The sequence below is a fragment of the Dermacentor variabilis genome, chromosome 2, assembly GCF_050947875.1.
Source record: "Dermacentor variabilis isolate Ectoservices chromosome 2, ASM5094787v1, whole genome shotgun sequence".
Lineage (NCBI taxonomy): Eukaryota > Metazoa > Arthropoda > Arachnida > Ixodida > Ixodidae > Dermacentor > Dermacentor variabilis.
In genome coordinates, this window is record NC_134569.1 from 209,693,597 (window position 1) to 209,712,518 (window position 18,922).

The window sequence follows — 18,922 nt, forward strand, 5'->3', positions numbered from 1 at the left end:
AATTTGATCAATATTAAGGACATATCTTGTAAAAGTTCTGGAACTACCTCTAATTCTCCACATTCTTTCACAAATTCTTCTCAGATTCTTAACAAATCCACTTACGAAGTAGGTTTGTATGCCTCCATTTGTGCCAGTGAAGCGTAGCTTGTTGAAAAAGTAGTTCATGATGTCAACATGTATCTTCCAATGCAGAGCTTTGATCAGTCAGTGCCGATCCGTCTGAGAATTTCCAAACTGTTGTGCGGTCCTTTAGGTTCCTGTGAGCTTATTGAAGTACACAGGTGGAATTCCATTCGGCTCACATTAGTCATTGCCACACACATTTAAGCATTTGCGCGTTGCAACTTCATAGAATGTTGTCGTAGTCAACGTAGCAACTGGTGCTACAGCTGCGAGCCGTGTGAGTGTTTTGATTTACCCAGCAGTGGCAGGTGTGCAAAAAGGTTGCTAGATGTAGTGAAAAGTACCTATTAGAGGTTGACAGGCATAAAAACCTAGCGCTGTACTTGTCCTGCTGCTGTCACTTAGTGGCTGTTAGCACAGCACAGTTGCAGAAGTAGTGCTCCTTACATAGTGTACTTATGTTGATGGGCACCTTTGCAGGAAAGCTAAGCACCCTCGAGAAAAAACGTGCCAAGATGGCAGCCTCTGCTGCGTCAGATGATTCAGCGTTTGGAAGCGAGGCAGTGGTAAGTATTACTTTTATTGCTTGCACTATATGCAAAACATGAGTCATTTGAAAGGGAGCAAAGTGCTGTTTGGGTTCTGTAATATCCTGTTGGTATGCTTACATTGAAGCTTGCATAGTGCCCAATGAATGAAATGAAATATTACTTCGTGCATACATCTACTGGTTTACAGGCAGAGTCTTACGGGAGCATGAAGAGAAAAATTATTTGAGCATGTTAGCAAGTTTCCTGTAAACTGCTGAATGAACAGCAACTCTTATCAAAATTTAGGAATTTAAAGTTGAATGCCTTGTTACTACTACTAATGCTTGCAGGAACCGAGGTGCAACTGTGCCATAAAAATATCCTCGCTGGAGGACAAAATTAAGGAATTACAAGAAGAAAAGGAGAAACTTAGTTTGGAGCTTCAACAAGCATGGGACTGCCTTGGTAAGTTTGTCTCAAGCACGGCGCTTCATTACTACCTTCTAAGTATATTGAGTTGAAAATTGGAAAAAAATACTGCATTTTATTGTATCCTTTGAATTTTTAGTAGTCTCAACATGCTTCTCAATGAAGCTTAAAAGTGTGTCGTTTAATAATGTTCACTGTCATAAAATTTTAACTTCTTTTGAAGGTTTCCGGTGACAGTTATCTGCAGAAAGCTGTGAATCTTCACAAGAGTGTCGAAAGAAAGTTTGTGTCCTATTAAAGTTACGATTGTGCTTCTGTTCAGCTCTTTAGCTGATGGGTTACTCACATACGCAAACTAGCCGTATTTGACACCGTGCTCAGATATGAAGTTAAACATATTGACAGCATTGCCTGTTTGGTTGGGAAATTGATTAGGACTTTCAGACTGACTCCTGCCAAATAAGTGAATTTTATTAGCCCGATGTTTTGGAGCCCATTCGGCTCCTTCTTCAGGCGTTGTTCTTCGGGGGTGATGGCGTGCAGCTTTTGAAGGGTCATATTGTAGAAACGCCAATGTATGAAAGCATCTAACCCTACAGCTAGAATAGAACTTGCAGAACTTTCGAAGTTAATCAACAAGCGTAAGACAGCTGACATAAGGAAGTATAATATGGATAGAATTGAACATGCTCTCAGTAACGGAGGAAGCCTAAAAACAATGAAGAAGAAACTAGGAATTGGCAAGAATCAGATGTATGCGTTAAGAGACAAAGCCGGCAATATCATTACTAATATGGATGAGATAGTTCAAGTGGCTGAGGAGTTCTATAGAGATTTATACAGTACCAGTGGCATCCACGACGATAATGGAAGAGAAAATAGTCTAGAGGAATTCTAAATCCCAAAGGTAACGCCGGAAGAAGTAAAGAAAGCCTTAGGAGATTTGCAAAGGGGGAAGGCAGCTGGGGAGGATCAGGTAACTGCAGATTTGTTGAAGGATGGTGGACAGATTGTTCTAGAGAAACTGGCCACCCTGTATACGCAATGCCTCATGACCTCGAGTGTACCGGAATCTTGGAAGAACACTAACATAATCCTAATCCATAAGAAAGGGGACGCCAAAGGCTTGAAAAATTATAGACCGATCAGCTTACTGTCCGTAGCCTACAAAGTATTTACTAAGGTAATTGCAAATAGAATCAGGAACACCTTAGACTTCTGTCAACCAAAGGACCAGGCAGGATTCCGTAAAGGCTACTCAACAATAGACCATATTCACACTATCAATCAAGTGATAGAGAAATGTGCAGAATATAACCAACCCTTATATATAGCTTTCATTGATTACGAGAAAGCGTTTGATTCAGTCGAAACCTCAGCAGTCATGGAGGCATTACGGAATCAGGGTGTAGATGAGCCATATGTAAAAATACTGGAAGATATCTATAGCGGCTCCACAGCCACCGTAGTCCTCCATAAAGCAAGCAACAAAATCCCAATACAGAAAGGCGTCAGGTAGGGAGATACGATATCTCCAATTCTATTCACAGCGTGTTTACAGGAGGTATTCAGAGACCTGGATTGGGAAGAATTGGGGATAAAAGTTAATGGAGAATACCTTAGTAACTTGCGATTCGCTGATGATATTGCCTTGCTTAGTAACTCAGGGGACCAATTGCAATGCATGCTCACTGACCTGGAGAGGCAAAGCAGAAGAGTGGGTCTAAAAATTAATCTGCAGAAAACTAAAGTAATGCTTAACAATCTCGGGAGAGAACAGCAATTTACAATAGGCAGCGAGGCACTGGAAGTCGTAAGGGAATACATCTACTTAGGGCAGGTAGTGACGGCGGATCCGGATCATGAGACGGAAATAATCAGAAGAATAAGAATGGGCTGGGGTGCGTTTGGCAGGCATTCCCAAATCATGAACAGCAGGTTGCCGTTATCCCTCAAGAGAAAAGTATATAATAGCTGTGTCTTACCAGTACTCACCTACGGGGCAGAAACCTGGAGGCTTACTAAAAGGGTTCTACTCAAATTGAGGACGACACAACGAGCTATGGAAAGAAGAATGATAGGTGTAACGTTAAGGGATCAGAAAAGAGCAGATTGGGTGAGGGAACAAACGCGAGTAAATGACATCTTAGTTGAAATCAAGAAGAAGAAATGGGCATGCGCAGGACATGTAATGAGGAGGGAAGATAACCGATGGTCATTAAGGGTTACGGACTGGATCCCAAGGGAAGGGAAGCGTAGCAGGGGGCGGCAGAAAGTTAGGTGGGCGGATGAGATTAAGAAGTTTGCAGGGACGGCATGGCCACAATTAGTACATGACCGGGGTTGTTGGAGAAGTATGGGAGAGGCCTTTGCCCTGCAGTGGGCGTAACCAGGCTGATGATGATGATGATGAACTCGAGCGGAAATCTACCTGGCTGGGCATCCTTTTCTTCTTTTCGTTATGTAGCGAAGGCTATGGATATGCACTGAGGGTAGGTTGCCCTTTACACGGTGTATGTTACCCCTCGCTTCTGAATGTGCCATGACTCCAGTATTAGTCTTTTTCGCGAGTTCGCCTCTGAAGGATTTGGGTTTCCTGGAAAGAAATTTTGTGGTCAGTGTCTTCAGAGTGTTCGGCGACGGTGCTGCATATACAGTTGAATGTTCCGACGTCAGATCTCGTGTTGTGCGATTGTTGCTTTTAGATTTTTGCTTTCACTGATGTACGGCACCAGACAGTCGGCACAGCTGATTTTGTAGACGACACCTTGAGCTCTTTTTTTTTTTTTGGTGGACGATCTTTTGGTTTAGGGAGAAGGATATTGAAAGTGTTTATCGGTTTGTGCACCACTTTGAGGCCTTTTTTAAGCTATTCAGCGTTCTGTTCGCTCTCATATGTGAACTGTATACCTGGATATATACCCGGATATACAGTTCACATATGAGAGCGAACAGAACGGATCGCTCCCATTCTTAGATGTACAAGTTACATGAACAGACGGCATTCTAAATATTTCAGTCTACCAAAAACCAACTCACACGGGCTGCTACCTTCACTTCCAATACGACCATCTGGCAAACCACAAGGCATCTGTTGTGAATTCTTTATTCAAAAGAGCAGGAACTCATTCCTCATCGGAATCTGATCAAAAGAAAGAAAAGAGAATGGTTCTCAACTAACTTAAAAGGAATGGCTACACAGATGACTTCATTCAAAAAACAACTCGACAACAAAAACGAAGAAACACACTACGGGACCTTCAGCCGTTGACTTAATTCGAACCCCAGCAACGAGTGTCCATCCCTAACGTCAGAGGTACCAGTGAAGCGCTCAGCTGAATAGTTTAAAAAAGGCCTCAAAGTGGTGCCCAAACCGATAAACTTTCAATATCCTCCTCCCTAAACCAAAAGATCGTCCACGAAAAAAAATAAAGAGCTCAAGGTGTCGTCTACAAAATCAGCTGTGCTGACTGTCTGGCGTCGTACATCAGGGAAAGCAAAAATCTAAAAGCAAGAATCGCACAACACGAGATCTGACGTCGGAACATTCAACTGTATATGCAGCACCGTCGCCGAACACTCTGAAGACACTGACCACAAAATTTCTTTCCAGGAAAGCCAAATGCTTCAGAGGCGAACTCGCGAAAAAGACTAATACTGGAGTCATGGCACATTCAGAAGCGAGGGGTAACATACACCGTGTGAAGGGCAACCTACCCTCAGTGCATATCCATAGCCTTGGCGACATGACGAAAGGAAGAAAAGGATGCCCAGCCAGGTAGATTCCAGCTCGAGTTCACTAGCACCAAAATGTCTGCACTGCCATGTAACCACCCCCGCCTCCAGTCAACGGCATTCTTGCGGGTCAAGCTCCCCAGCACCGGTCATCCCAACCGCCCAGCAGCACTGCAGCCATGTCACCCCTTTTGCTTCCCCCCCCTCCCATCTGTGAAGTGTCTCCCAACCTTCTGTACTCTCCCCTCCTTTTTACAAAAGACCCTTTAAAAGTTGCATACCGCCACTCCCGAAGAACAACCTCTGAAGAAGGAGCCGAATGTGCTCCGAAATGTCGGGCTAATAAAATTCACTTCTTTGGTTGGAGTCAGTCTGAAAGTCCACGCACAGACAGTGCCCCATTGCAGCTAAGCCACACTATAGATGATACTACCGTTATTCAATTGCCCATGGGAAACTTCGTACATAAACATGGTTAGGCCTTCTAACTACTAAGCATTACTATGGCTAGCCGTTATTGAGGTTCAGCATAATCGTTTCTAGCTTACCCATACAAATAGGGTGTTAATCCCAATGCATCAGTATCAAGCATGTGTGAGTAGTTAACACTAAAATAAGCTTGTATCAATAAATAAATCTGTAAATAGCAAGGATGGGTTGCAAGAAAAGTGTTATCAATTTAAAATCAGACTGGACACAAAGCTGGCACACATTGAAGTGCAGCATAAATGCGCTTAGAGGGCCCCAATTATTGATGGCATTTTAAGCACCCCTTTAAATAATCATGCATACCTTGTACTGAATCCCTTGATGATCACCTTTGGCAAACATGGCAGCACTATAGCCTCACAGATGCAACAGCTAAAGAAGCAGTGCTCTGCTACTCTCTAGGTTCTTCTAGTTTGTTTGCAGTCATAGAAAATGTTTATAGGTCAATCGACTAAAGATGAGAACGCCGTGACGAAAGCCAGCTGCGTGTTATAAGAAGGGTTTGCCCATCATGCATCACTGATCCTTCCGTGACATTTTTATTCGGTTAGCATCACACAGGGGTGGACAATGGAGGAGCTCTTCTGGGTTTGTTTTTCTTGGCTGGCAGGACCTGCAGATTTAGCTGCTCAGCATGATGTTTGTGAGAGGGTGTTATGGGTAGGGTAGTGAAGGCAAGCAAGAAAGCATGTCAGCCACATAGTTCATCAAATGCCTGTAACTTAGCCATCACTGCAATATTTTGAAAATTTCTTGCAGCTTCATGTTCATGGTACACTGTTGTACAGTTGGCATTACATAACAAATTTCGAAGCTCATTCCCACAGGGAAACACTATTATCTCGCAAGTCATTTGCAGAACTGCCAAAAGTAGATGCACACAAGCAGTACGATTGCTCAGCGAAATATAGTTGCAGGCATAACTGATCAGTTTTGTTTTTGTTTGGTTATGTCCTGTCTTATGTCCTTTGTGTATGCACGTCATATACCACGTGTTACTCTGGCGGTTACCACCAGTAACCGTAACAGCCAACCTTGTTTGCGATTATCTTGGCAACATGGCATCACCCATGCAGCCCAGTCTGCCTGCTTCGATACAAATTTGCACTTGTTACTGACCCTCTGCTCTGACAGCAAGAAATACGTCGCAAAATCTGGCCTCGCTTACCGTATTTATTCGATTGTAATGCCCACCCATTTTCCATGACACACAAAAAAAATAGTACAATATGCGCACCTCGTGCTTCCATATAGAAATACTATTCTCTAATTTGGAAAAAAGATTTACTCCCAGTACACTAAAGTTGCAATGAATAAAACCACAAATGAAAGCGGCGTACCTTGCCGCCGGGATTTTCACTGTGCCGGTACGAGTCGCATGGGGCAATAAATATCACGCGTCGCTATCAGACAACTCCTTGTCCGCTATCAACAGACCAGAGCATTTCATCCTCGGTGTCGTCGCTATCAGACAACTCCTTGTCCACTATCAACAGACCAGAGCATTTCATCCTCGGTGCCGTCCATGGCATTTGAAATCCCGCACTTTTTAAAGGCCTTGTTGACCACGGCAGATGGGATCGTGCACTACGCATCTTTCACCCATCCAGCAAAGTCCTGCAGCGAGGCACGCTTCATTTTATTGGCGGGCATGATTTCGTGGCAGCCACTGACAAGCCATTCGGTGTAGAGTGCCCTAATTCTATTTTTCACCGGCTTGTTCAAATGAACATCGAGCAGCTGGAGCTGCGATTGCATGCTGCCGGGTATCGCAACAAGGTCAGTGTTGCATGCAGCCAGCTTGTCCTTGATGCGCTGGTCAAGGTGGCACCTGAACGCGTCGAGCACGAGCATCCCACGCAGACCCAAACTGCCACCGGGTCTCTTTCACCAAACGTTATCAAACCAGTCCGCAACCCAGTCCATGGTCATCCAACCTCTCATTTGCACGCACAATCATGCCACATCTGAAGATAAGATACGGGGGCAACTTGGTGCCCATTCACAGTGCGACAAAGCAGTGTGGTGACTAGATTTTTCGTGGCCGGAAGACAAAACACTCACTTGTTTTTCGCCCCTTTCTTTTCAACGGTTGTGGTGGCAGGCATTTCAAAGTAGAGCGCCGTCTTATCGGCATTTCCAATCTGTCTGAAGCGGTAGCTGTTTCTATGGCTCAACTTCAAAACGAAACACTGAGAACTGTGCAATTTCTCTTCATATTCTTCGGGCAATTTTAGGTATATCCCTGTCCACCTTCGAAGAGAAAAGCCTTTTCTTTTCATAAACTTCGATAGCCAGCACCTGCTCGCTTTGAAGTCGCTCCGCATTAGCCATTTCTGTAGGGCTAACTGCATCGCCCACACTTTGAGCAGATCGGTCGTCATAGGCCGCTGTGTCGCTCGTTGCTCTTGCACGTATTCCGCGAGCAGCTCTTCTATTTTGGCAAAGCGGCCCTGCTTCGTTCCACTGAAACCTTTCCTTGTTGCTTTGCTGGCGAAAATATTCTCCTTCTATTTGCGCCTGTCCCGCACGCAAGTTTCGGGAACTTCGATTGCCTGTGATGCGGCCTGATTTCCGTTCGTCTCCGTGCACACAACTTTCCTTTTAAATGCAGCATCATGGTGGACTCGACGTGTCTTCGCAGTCGGCACTTCCATGCCGATTGAATAAACGCAGAAAATAGGAAGACAGGCGGTAGACTAGGTTATACCAGCGCCTGGTTACACGTACAACATGGAGGTGTGCACATGGAAGAAGCTACCGCAGCTAGGCAGAAGCATACACGAGGCGGCCATTTTTCGAATGCCGATGACGATATGGCAACGTAGATTTAGGCTTGTACTTGATTGTAACGCGCATGCAATTGCTGGACCCATTTTATCGGGAAAAAAAGGTGTTCGTTAGATTCAAGTAAACACAGTAGTCTCACCTCACGCTAAGAGCAAAGCATTACTGCTGTGTGTGTGTTTTTTTGTGATATTGAAATAGGCTGTTTGTTTTACACTGTTAGGACTACAGATGCTGTGCCCGAGCCATAAAGCTGGTTTGATTTCCAGTTAGCAGACGGCACCACAGCATTAGCACTGGTGATCTGTTGACAGTGTGTAAGGTCGTAAAAGCCTAATGGTGCACTGCATTACCTATTACTCCGCTCTAGTATGGTACGTGATGACTGGTGTGCAAATGCCAAATAGGTGCTGAACAGATGATGTGGCACGAGTGAACATTTATGAGGACATTTACCCTTACTACGTACGAGATAAGGAGGCTGCAAGAAACTATTGAAAAAGCGTATAGATTAAGTGAGGCCCCATTGTCACATTCATGTAAATGCATCTTATGTTTACAATGCCAGAACATTTGTTGCATAAGTATGCCTATCAACAGGATTTAAGCAGACGATGCAGCATGTGTGAGTACGCTACGAGGGACGTTCCGCTTTCGTATTGGCTAAGGGGTCTTGAAACTTCCACAGTGCTCCAAGGAACTAGTGAGATAGAGTATAGGCAACAACCAAAACAAACAGTGTTGGCCCTGTGCATGTGTGCCACTCATTCTCTAGATGCTTTCTTTCCCTGCTATCTCAACAGAAGCTCAATCTGTTGCTATATTGTCTAAACATCAGATGAAACGTCGGTTTAAACCAAAACTGTGTATAATCAAAAGTAGTCGCACTGACATCTATCACAGTGATGAACTAGGTGCTGGTCCTACTGCTGCTGCTGCATGTGCGCAATGTTGTTTCTGTGTATCATCTGAACACGTTCCAGTCTCACCAATATAGCAGCTTCCACATGAGAGCATTAACTTGTAGACCACCTCAGCTCTGCATGTAACAAAGCATGTTTCATTCTTTTTCTTCTGAATATAAAGGATAGTGATACTAATTGCAGTCTACAGGTAGAAAGCCAGATAGATGCAAGGGGAGAGCTTTCCGATTTTGCTGCAGGTAGCCACGCTTGCTACGGAAAGAAACAGTTGTCTGATGGAACTGTAGGTGTTCTTAACTACTGTCCAATAGTTTCCATTCATTGAGGTGCCTCACTGTCAGGCAGCCTGCAAATGTTTCTCGATTTAGGCAAAGCACTTTATTATTTCGACAATCTTATGTTTCGTTACTGTCATTTAACGAGGGAAGAAGGGAAACAGAGGGGCTCTGTTAAGGGGAACCATATAAAGTCAACAAACAATGAAGCCAAGGAAGGCATAGAGGTAATTAGCTGTGGTTGAAATTGAAATGTAGAAAATAACTAAGGGGGGGGGGGAATAAAAGCGGGCAAAACTATAAATTGTTGCCAGTGGAGACCAAACCCTTACCCTTTGCATTAAGCATTACTGTCATTTTCAAATTGCACAAGATACAGTATACTTTTTGCTTCTCATTTGACAGGAAGTGCAGTTGGAAATGACATTCTATGTATAAAATAATGTAAATAAAGCCTTATACTACTTTTTTTAGTAAAATGGGCTCCATGCAATCTTTCCATTTCACTTTGGAACTAAACAAATAATACATATTTGATATTCCAAGGTTGGTTTTCTTGACTATTCGTACTAGATTTGGCAATTTTGTTATTTGGGCAACTCCAGTACACCTAAATGGTTCCTATTCTGTGCTTTATACTGTATAACCATGCTTACATTGCATTGGTGTTTGCCTGCTGTCCTTTGTTTCAGAGGCTTCAAAAATGGTGAAAAGGCTGAAGCACATCATAGAAAAGGCTGCGGGAGCAGAAGAAAAATCGGTTTCTTCGCGCAAAGTAAGTTGAATTAAACTGTTCCCTCATGCTAGTTTTTCTAGTTTAATGCTTGCCAGAAACTTCATATAGGCATTACCTTGTTTCATTTCTATGAGCGTTGAATAAATAACAGCTGCTGCTAACTTTCTTCCGTGTTCCCAACCTTGATATAATCAAACTGCTGTAATGGAAACAATGAATTTTAAAGTGTGCAGCTTCATTTGTAAGAACCATGCAGAATGACTAAACAATGTACAGACAAGACAACTCAACAAATCTGAATGAGCCTCATTAGCAGAACATACACAGGGTGTCCTAGCTAATAAAGGCATAGAAGTGCTGCGCCAATTGGCCCATCTTGCTCCAAACCGTCAAGGTGTGCCAACCTGTATGCATGTTGTTGACCGCCTTATGGACCAAGTGCAAACAATATTCGCGTTCTGTTTAGTTACATAATTAGTCAAGGTTAATTATCTTTGCAAGCTTTAATCTATAGCACAACTTACAATGGGTAAATTATAGACGAATTTAGGAAACACCTTACTCAGCGGTATTATTCTTCCTACTGATTGTAAAATTCTTTTACGGTGTCGCTAAGAAGGCCCACAATATATGGAAAAAAATACAGGGCTACATGATTGCATGGCATGATCAGTGTTCTCACTAGTGTCGCACATGAACAAATGCTTCAGGTTTAAGCACTGCCACTGAGAAAGTTACAGGGTCATGATGATTTCAGGTTCTTTGTTCTGCTGATCACTGTCAGGAATGGTTGCATCTGTTGCTTTTGCAGTGAAACTGAGATCAGTCGCTGGCCTGAATTTCAGTCAATGCCTGCCCTGCGTCCCTGCCCTGTAACTTATTCCATGGCAGTGCGCAAGGTTGGAAGATTTGTTTGTACTAATGTAGCACTTTTGAGAGTGCAATGGTCATGGCACACCAGCACACAGGCATGCCCATTTCTTCATATTGTGGACTTTCTTTATGATGCAAAAGAATTGTGCAATTAGTAAGAAGGTAAGTACCATTGATTCAAACATCTTATAGAATACTCCACAACTTTGCCGATAATAGCCCACCTGCTTGGTTTCACTGAGACTGGCAGTATTGCAAATAAATAAATAAAAATAAACTTTCTCGTGAAATTTTCTCTAAATATAAAGCTCTGATAGTTAATAAGTTATACTGGGCTAACTATGCAAATACTACAATGCAAAAACCTGTGGTTGGTTCACCAGGATGACCAACAACATGCTTTTAAATGTGTCCTATAACTCTATGTATGCACTGCATGTCAACACAAGGTAGAGATGTAAAGGTGATACACAAACCTCGAAGTGTAACTCCAAGCTGCATATCCTTGTAGAAACATCAGAGCCTGTATTGACTTGTTTGTTCTACTAGATCTTTCTTTTTTTAATCCCTCCAGAACATTGAAGAGCTTGTCAGACTAAACAGTTGCAAGTTACGTTAAAACCTTAATGTTTACCCAAAATGCATACAGGTCTAACTATTAATGATGGTACAGCTATGTGAAACTCTGCTGTATTGAATTTTGCCCTCATCAAAAAGTTGTAATATCCTCCTGGAAATCCCCATGCAGAGGATTTGCACTGTACTTTGTGTGTATTAAACTCTTGTTCACCACAACGCAAGATATATTGAATGCTGCACTGTTTTCCAGCAAGTGCACTTCTATGAATGGGAGTGAGTTATGACATTTTGCACCGTCAGAGAAACATTTCGTGCCGACAAATTGGGAGTGGTGCTGTCAAGTAAGGCATTGAATGTGAATACCAGTCCATGCCATGGAGGTAAAATGAGCAGGGTGCATGTCTTGCTCGCTGGGCATAAGGCTCATGCACACTGTGGTTATGAGCCAAAGCAAATTGCCACTGCTTTAAGATTGCCCATATGCGTTCCACAACAATGCACGGATGAGAAGCTATGGTTTAACTGACTTGCTCCAGGCATGGGATGCGAACAAGATGTCTGCACCACCATGTTTGTCTTGTGGACAAGGGGTTTCTACGACACCATTCAAGTGCCCTATTTTCGGCCAAAACCATTTGAACCGCACTCCCCACTTCCAAAAGATGTTTACACTGCAGTTTGGATTTAACAAAAGCAATTTACACGCCATATTCATATTTCATAGGAAGACCGTTGCGACAGTGTGCAAGACTCGTTACAGCACAATTCATGAGACCGCAATTTGTGCTGAGCCTGCGGAGCACATATTGTTCATGGCTATAGCTTTAAGTGTGAATAGGAATGGACTTGGACGTTATACAAGCTGAAGACCATTGTTGAATCTAAGTGTCTGTTTAGTGCGGTCATCACCGATGCAGTGACCAAAGGGTAAGGGCCAAGAGGCCCATAACACGTTGAAGTGCAAAGTTGCACACGAGAAGACACGGACAGACTTGCATGGACAAGTGCTTCTGACAGGCAGTTGGTTCTAAAGCCGAAACCCAGCACTACTGCCTGGCTGACGCGATGCTGACATACGCATTTGAACAAAAAAGATATATTCTGCCTTTGGGTTCTGTGAGGAGAACTGTTTAAAGTGTTGGTGCTTTACTATGCCAGAGTGCCGGTCTAGGGCAATAGCCTCTTGAGCACGCTCTGCCTTGTTGCATTATTCACACGAGACAGCCCACCCACTCTCACGCATACTGTGTATTCGAAGAATGTATCGCAAGGAAACCGTATACATCAACCAGATGTCAAAATACTTGGGTGCTGATGAGAGAAATTTTAATGATTGATTGCTATTGCACTAATGACAGCCAGGTAACGTACGGTAACCTGAATTCATATTGTAATACCAAGGCTTCTTGGGAAGTTAGCATGAAATACTGTTGGAAATTTCTGTGCCAATTTAAAGTTAATTTTTACGTTAGTCTCGAACAGGATACTCCATTCTGTTACTATAAGTCATGGTCTGATTTCAACCAACATCACATGACCCATTATGGGCCGTTGTCTGTCAGTTTGTCTAATCTGTGAAATGTTTACTCATTCTTCTCTTTTGTTTTCTCCACTTGGCAGGTTGACATCGGTGATGGTGTGCTTGTAGAGGAGGGGACCCTGGCCTGTATTAAAAATGACAGCAACGGGTCGGCGTGCCGATTTGCCAGGGGTCTCCTCCGGGCCACTTTTGCCCCAGAGGAACTAATAAACAAGTCCTTTCTTCGGCAAAAAATCTAACGCACACAAAGACTTTGTGGCAAAAGAGGGGTTGGACCCACGGAGGGTGAACGCCGTGCTGGGTATGTATGCAAAATCCTTCTGTGCGTTGAAGGACATATGTTGTAACCTCAACTGCGAGCTATTCTCTTGCCTGTTTGTACCAATACTGCCAGCAATGAATCCTACTTCATCCGGCGTTTTTCTTGACTAGCAGTAATGAGTCATGCGTGTTAGCTCAAGTACTCTGGCAATCAAATTGTAGTTTTCATTATGGAGAATATTATTGTACTTTAGGCAACACCCATTGCTGTCATATTATTGTTTGCAATAAATATTTCGGATAAACCATGTAGGAGAAATAATAATTGGGCGAGTTGGTAAGCATTCACGGTGAAATTTGTAGTGCGCTCAATAGACCGGGATGCAGAGAAGTGGATACATGAGCGCTTGCTCACAACTGTTTATTTTGGAAGGAGACAGAACATAAAAGCGCCAGCTATCTGCACTGAGAATGTGCAAAACGAGTCATTTTTTATATAAACAGATTACAAAGCTTCAAGCAGTATTCAAGAATACAAATTCTTTGTCAATGATTGCAACCAACGGTTGACTGATGCATCTTTCAGCACACCTTATTATATTGAACGCTTCTGTAATTTCATGTGTTTGTTTATTTTTATTCGAAAACAAAATATCGGGGTCAAAACATACCACTTCACAATAACCTAGGTTGCAGCGGTTAGACAACTGCAAATGATTTTCTTTCACATTCGCACTTGTCTAACCACTGCAACCTATGTCATTGTGAACCGGTATTTTTTTACACTGATATTTTGTTTTCGAATAAAAATAAACATGAAATTACAGAAGCGTTCCATATAATAAGACGTGCTGAAAGACGCGCCAGTCAGCCATTGGTTGCTATCATTGACAAAGAATCTACTCTTAAATACTGCTTTAAGCTTTGTCATCCGCTTATATAAAAAGTGATGACTAGCATATGCTCCGTGCGGCCAGCTGGCACTTTTATGTTTTTTTTTCCAAAAATAAACAACTGTAAGTACTCGTGTGTCCACCTTCTCTGCATCCTTGTCTATTGTGCACGCTACAAATTTCACTATGAATAATAAACCATGTAATTGACTTTTTGAGTGGGTAAATTATTTATGCAGAAAATTGGTTAAGAAAACATTTTGGGAAACAAATTTTCAGGCCACAACTTTAGGGGCTATAACAATAGTTGTAGGCTGTTCCCTCTTGCAGAAACGACCTTGCTCACTTTTCTAATTTTAATAATGCATAGTAAACACCACACAGCAAAGTATATGCATTGCAAAATGTGCCCCATCCTCGCCATTTCCTCTGCAAATATACAGGAATGATGGCTACAATTTCAGCATTCATGTGAATTTGCATGTGAACCTCATTAAAAAGTTCTTTATATGTGATCCACTAACCTGGACATGTTAACACTGACCATATTGTTTCTGTGCAGGGTTCACTCTACAAACATACCCAGCAACTTCACCACTGAGTGTGAAAAACACTCTGTCATCTCTCCTTGCCCGTGACTACACGGCTGCCGTAGCAAATTAACTTATTTATTATATTTATTTATTTATGGATCGATGCAATACTTCAATGAAGGTACGCGACTATTCTATGAATAAACTTCTTTTAGTGCAAACTTGCACCTGGTTTCCATGGTACATGCAATATCTAAGTTGCATATTGCCATTTACCAACATGTTCACACATACAAATGTTACTAGGGGGGCTCATAAAACGTCAGTAGCAAGTACATAAGCACATGTAACTAAAATGTCGCCACAATGTCACTACGGAGCCTAAAGACTTGTGCTGGTTGACGGTCACTATATAGAATGTTTACGGACCATGTATGAACATGCTTCAATTGAAGTGCAGTGGCCAATTGTTGACGGGATGTTATAGGGTGTATAAAGACAATGTTAATAGGCGATTGGTAAGAAGTCGACGACGTCTACAAGCATTCTTCTATTGGGAGAATGTTAATATGGTGTATAAAGAAAGTTTGTTAATAGGGGATTGGTAGGAAGTTAACAGAAAATATATGAACATTTTTCTTTTGAAAGAATGCGAACGTTTGTTAATAGGGGATTGGTAGGAAGTTAACAGAAAATATATTAACATTTTTCTTTTGAAAGAATGTTAATATGGTGTATAAAGAAAGTTTGTTAATAGGGGATTGGTAGGAAGTTAACAGAAAATATATGAAGATTTCTCTTTTGAAAGAATGTTACTAGGGTGTATAAAGACAAATCTTCATAGGACATCGGTAGGAAGTTTAAAGACATCCTATGAACATGTTTCTATTGGGAGTTGGTGGCCAATTGTTACTAGGATGTTACTAGAGCGTTGGTAGGATGTATAAAGACATTTGGTAGAATTTCAATTGACTGTTGGTAGGTTCTAGTAACAAAATTCTATAGACTGTCTAAAAATGTTGCTAGAAATTTTTATAAGGGTTGTTTGCGGAGTTCGTCGAAGCTTTGGCAAAGACTGACGAGTTCAGAGACTGTCGCCGGATTTTTCGCCAACAGCATCTGGAAGGCGTCGTCTTCAATGCCTTTTAAGATATGGCGGATCTTCTCGGCATCAGCCATTGTGACGTCAACGCGGTTGCAGAGGTCGACAACATCTTCTATATAACTGGTAAATGTCTCCCCGCACTGTTGCGTAGGACTGCGCAAATGTTGCTTGGCGTGAAGCTTGCGAACGGCGGGGCAGCCGAATGCCTCCGTCACGTTAGTTTTGAAGGCTGTCCACGTCGTGAGATCACGTTCATGGTTGCGGTGCCACACGCTGGCGACACCGCTCAAATAAAACGATACGTTATTCAGTTTTTTGGTGTCGCCCTGTGGTTGTGGATGTTCACCCGTTCGTAGTCAACGAGACAGTCTTCTACGTCATGGTCTTCGGTACCGCTGATGATGGGTGGGTCGCGTTGACGCAACGGGTCGGGGCAGACCACGGTAGTCACCGGGGCAGCGGGTTGTGGTTTCAGTGGTCCTTCTTCCGGCATAATGAAGACAGGCTGAAGTGTCCGGTTGCGAAGTTCCAGAACTCCTGTTGCACCCAGCAGCTCCACCAATTGTAAAGGGGGTTTATTCATTGTAAAGGGAGTTTATTCAGGTCGTAGAGAAGCAGCTACCAACGCGGCAACAGCAGCGAGGGCGCAACCAGTGAACGAACTGGGTATGAGCCACGCGATGGCAACGGGGCTTTTTAGCCTGCCGATCTTCTTCGTCACAGTCAAAAGTTATTGGTCTCACATAAACTGCGAAGAGGACAGGCGCAAGTTTGAGGAAGCGATCCGGAGCGAAGAACTAGCTCCTCAACTCTTGGCCGTCCAGCAGGTCCACGACGCCGCCAGGAAACTCAACCTCCCGGTTCCGTCGTGGGAGACGCCTACTCCATGAGAGCCCAAAGCTCGTGGCGTGCAGGACCTTGAATAAAGTTGATTTCCTTCCTTCCTTGGTCCGGACACACTTCACCTGCCTGTCACGCGACATCATGAAACCGCAAAAACTAACTGCGTCAATGTGACGTGTACGCGTTAAAAATGCAATAATATGCCTTACGAAACTGAATTATTTTATGCATAGCCACAGGCTGCCCCGTTCCGAAAGGAATAAAAGGTGGCTGCCGCCGATCGCTGAGGCACACTGGCTACTCGCACCTGCCGGAGAGCGTGAGTTTATTTGCGCATAATAAATCTTTTTGCGTGTCCTTTTGGAACGTTTAGGGAACGTTTCGGAGCACTTTCGGAACGTTTACGACCGCGTCCTGCAAACTCTACTTTGCTGAGGATACGATTTAGTGTCATTCTTAAGCTCCTGTTGCATGCCGCCGCGATTTTCGACCAGCCGCAGGAAGCTAAGGGAAAACGTACCAATGGCAGGCGCCGGCACACCCTCTTCATCCGGTTATAGAAATTCAGTGCATTGGCTCGGCCCCATCGAATCCCTTTCCACTTGACCGTGCTCTTAGCCTCTTGTCACCCAATTAGATGAGACAAGCCGCTCAGTGTAGGCGAAGTTATTCGTTCTTAAAACAAACAAAAGTGACATCCTATGATCAAGGAGAGCGTTTGATCGGTCTGTTCAGACAACCCTGCGGGTGACCGCCCGATGCTTGCGTTGGCGGTTTCGCAAACTTGCCGTCAGGAGATTGGAATAAAAAGATATTGGAATAGCTTTACGTTATAGGGCCCCAGAGCGGGTTTTGTTTCTCGCATTCTGGTCCTGCGTCCTGTCTTTTCGACGTCATGACAATGGTGTGCATGCCAAATGGCGAAACGAACTAGCAGCGTCTGTCTTAGAAAACGGAATTGGAACGCGGGCGTCTTCTTAGTATAGCGTCTGAGCAGCCCTGACTCTTATAATTTCCAGTGATTATTTCTTCAGTGAACAGACCGTTATTAAAAGGCTCTTTAAGTCGTCTTTCTTTCGCGAGATGGTGAAATTAAGCAACCTGGCACATTAATCCCACTGAGTGGCCGACCCTAAGCAATAGGGCGTCATGACGTTGTGCGGAGCAATGACTGAAAGCAACAGAAATATAAAACTAGAAAAAGCAGCAACCAAGCACTCCGTACAGGTGAGGCCGTATAACGTAAAACTATTCCACTATGTTTTTATTCCAATCTCCTGACTTCAAATTTTTGTAACCGCCGACGCAAGCATCGGGCGGTCACCCGCAGGGTTGTCTAAACACACCAATCAAATGCTCCCTTCGTTCATAGGAGGTAACTTTTGTTTGCTTGGAAAACGAATAACATTGCCTGCACTGAGCGGCTCGTCTTATCTAATTGGCTCACAAGAGGAGAGGAGCTCGCTCAAGTGGAGAGGGATTCGATGGGGCCGAACCACTGCACTTAATATCGACAACCGGATGAAGAGGGTGGTGCCGGCGTCTGCTTTCTCTTAGCTTGTTGTGGCTCGTCGACAATCGCGGCGGCGTTCTATGGAAGCTTAAGAGAATGAGGCTAAAACGAATCCTCAGCAAAGAAGAGTTGGCAGAACGAAGTCGTAAACGTGCCGAAAGTTCTCGAAAACGTTACACGGTCACGCAATAAGTTTTATTACACGCAAATAAACCCATGCTCTCCCGCAGGGGCGAGTAGCCAGTGCCGGAGCCATCGGCGGCAGCCATATTTTACTCCTTTCGGAACGGGGCAGCCTGCGGCTGTTCAGAAGAAAATTCAGTTTTTTTCGGCATATTAATGCATCTTTAACGCGTACGCGTCACATTGACGGGGTAAGTTTTTGCGGTTTTGGGACGTCGCATGAGAGGCAGGTGAACTGGATGCAGCCTGAAAACTTTTGACCAATGGCGGAGGGTTAATGACGAAAAGGCGATGAATCAAAAATAACTATTTTTCATTTGTTCGGTCGAATCATGCATAATCAGTGTGTACACGTCATATCAGAAGGGGAGCTATCGCCGTTTTCGTGACGTCGCGTGACAGACAGGTGGAGGGGGGGGGGTAGAAAAAAAGTTTTTGACCAATCGCGATGTACTGATTGCAGAATTGGAATATAAAAGTTTGGAATAGTTCTACGTTATAGCACCCATGGTCAACCAGTGAAGCTGAAACATGCGGCCCCGGTGTTTATCACTGGGTAAGTCCCGACG

The 18,922-nt window shown here is 43.6% G+C and overlaps 1 pseudogene; it reads left to right on the forward strand.

The window, feature by feature from the left end:
• The first annotated feature begins 285 nt into the window (after window positions 1-285).
• LOC142573068 (uncharacterized) lies at window positions 286-15,132 on the forward strand (annotated as a pseudogene).
• The last annotated feature ends 3,790 nt before the right edge of the window (window positions 15,133-18,922 follow it).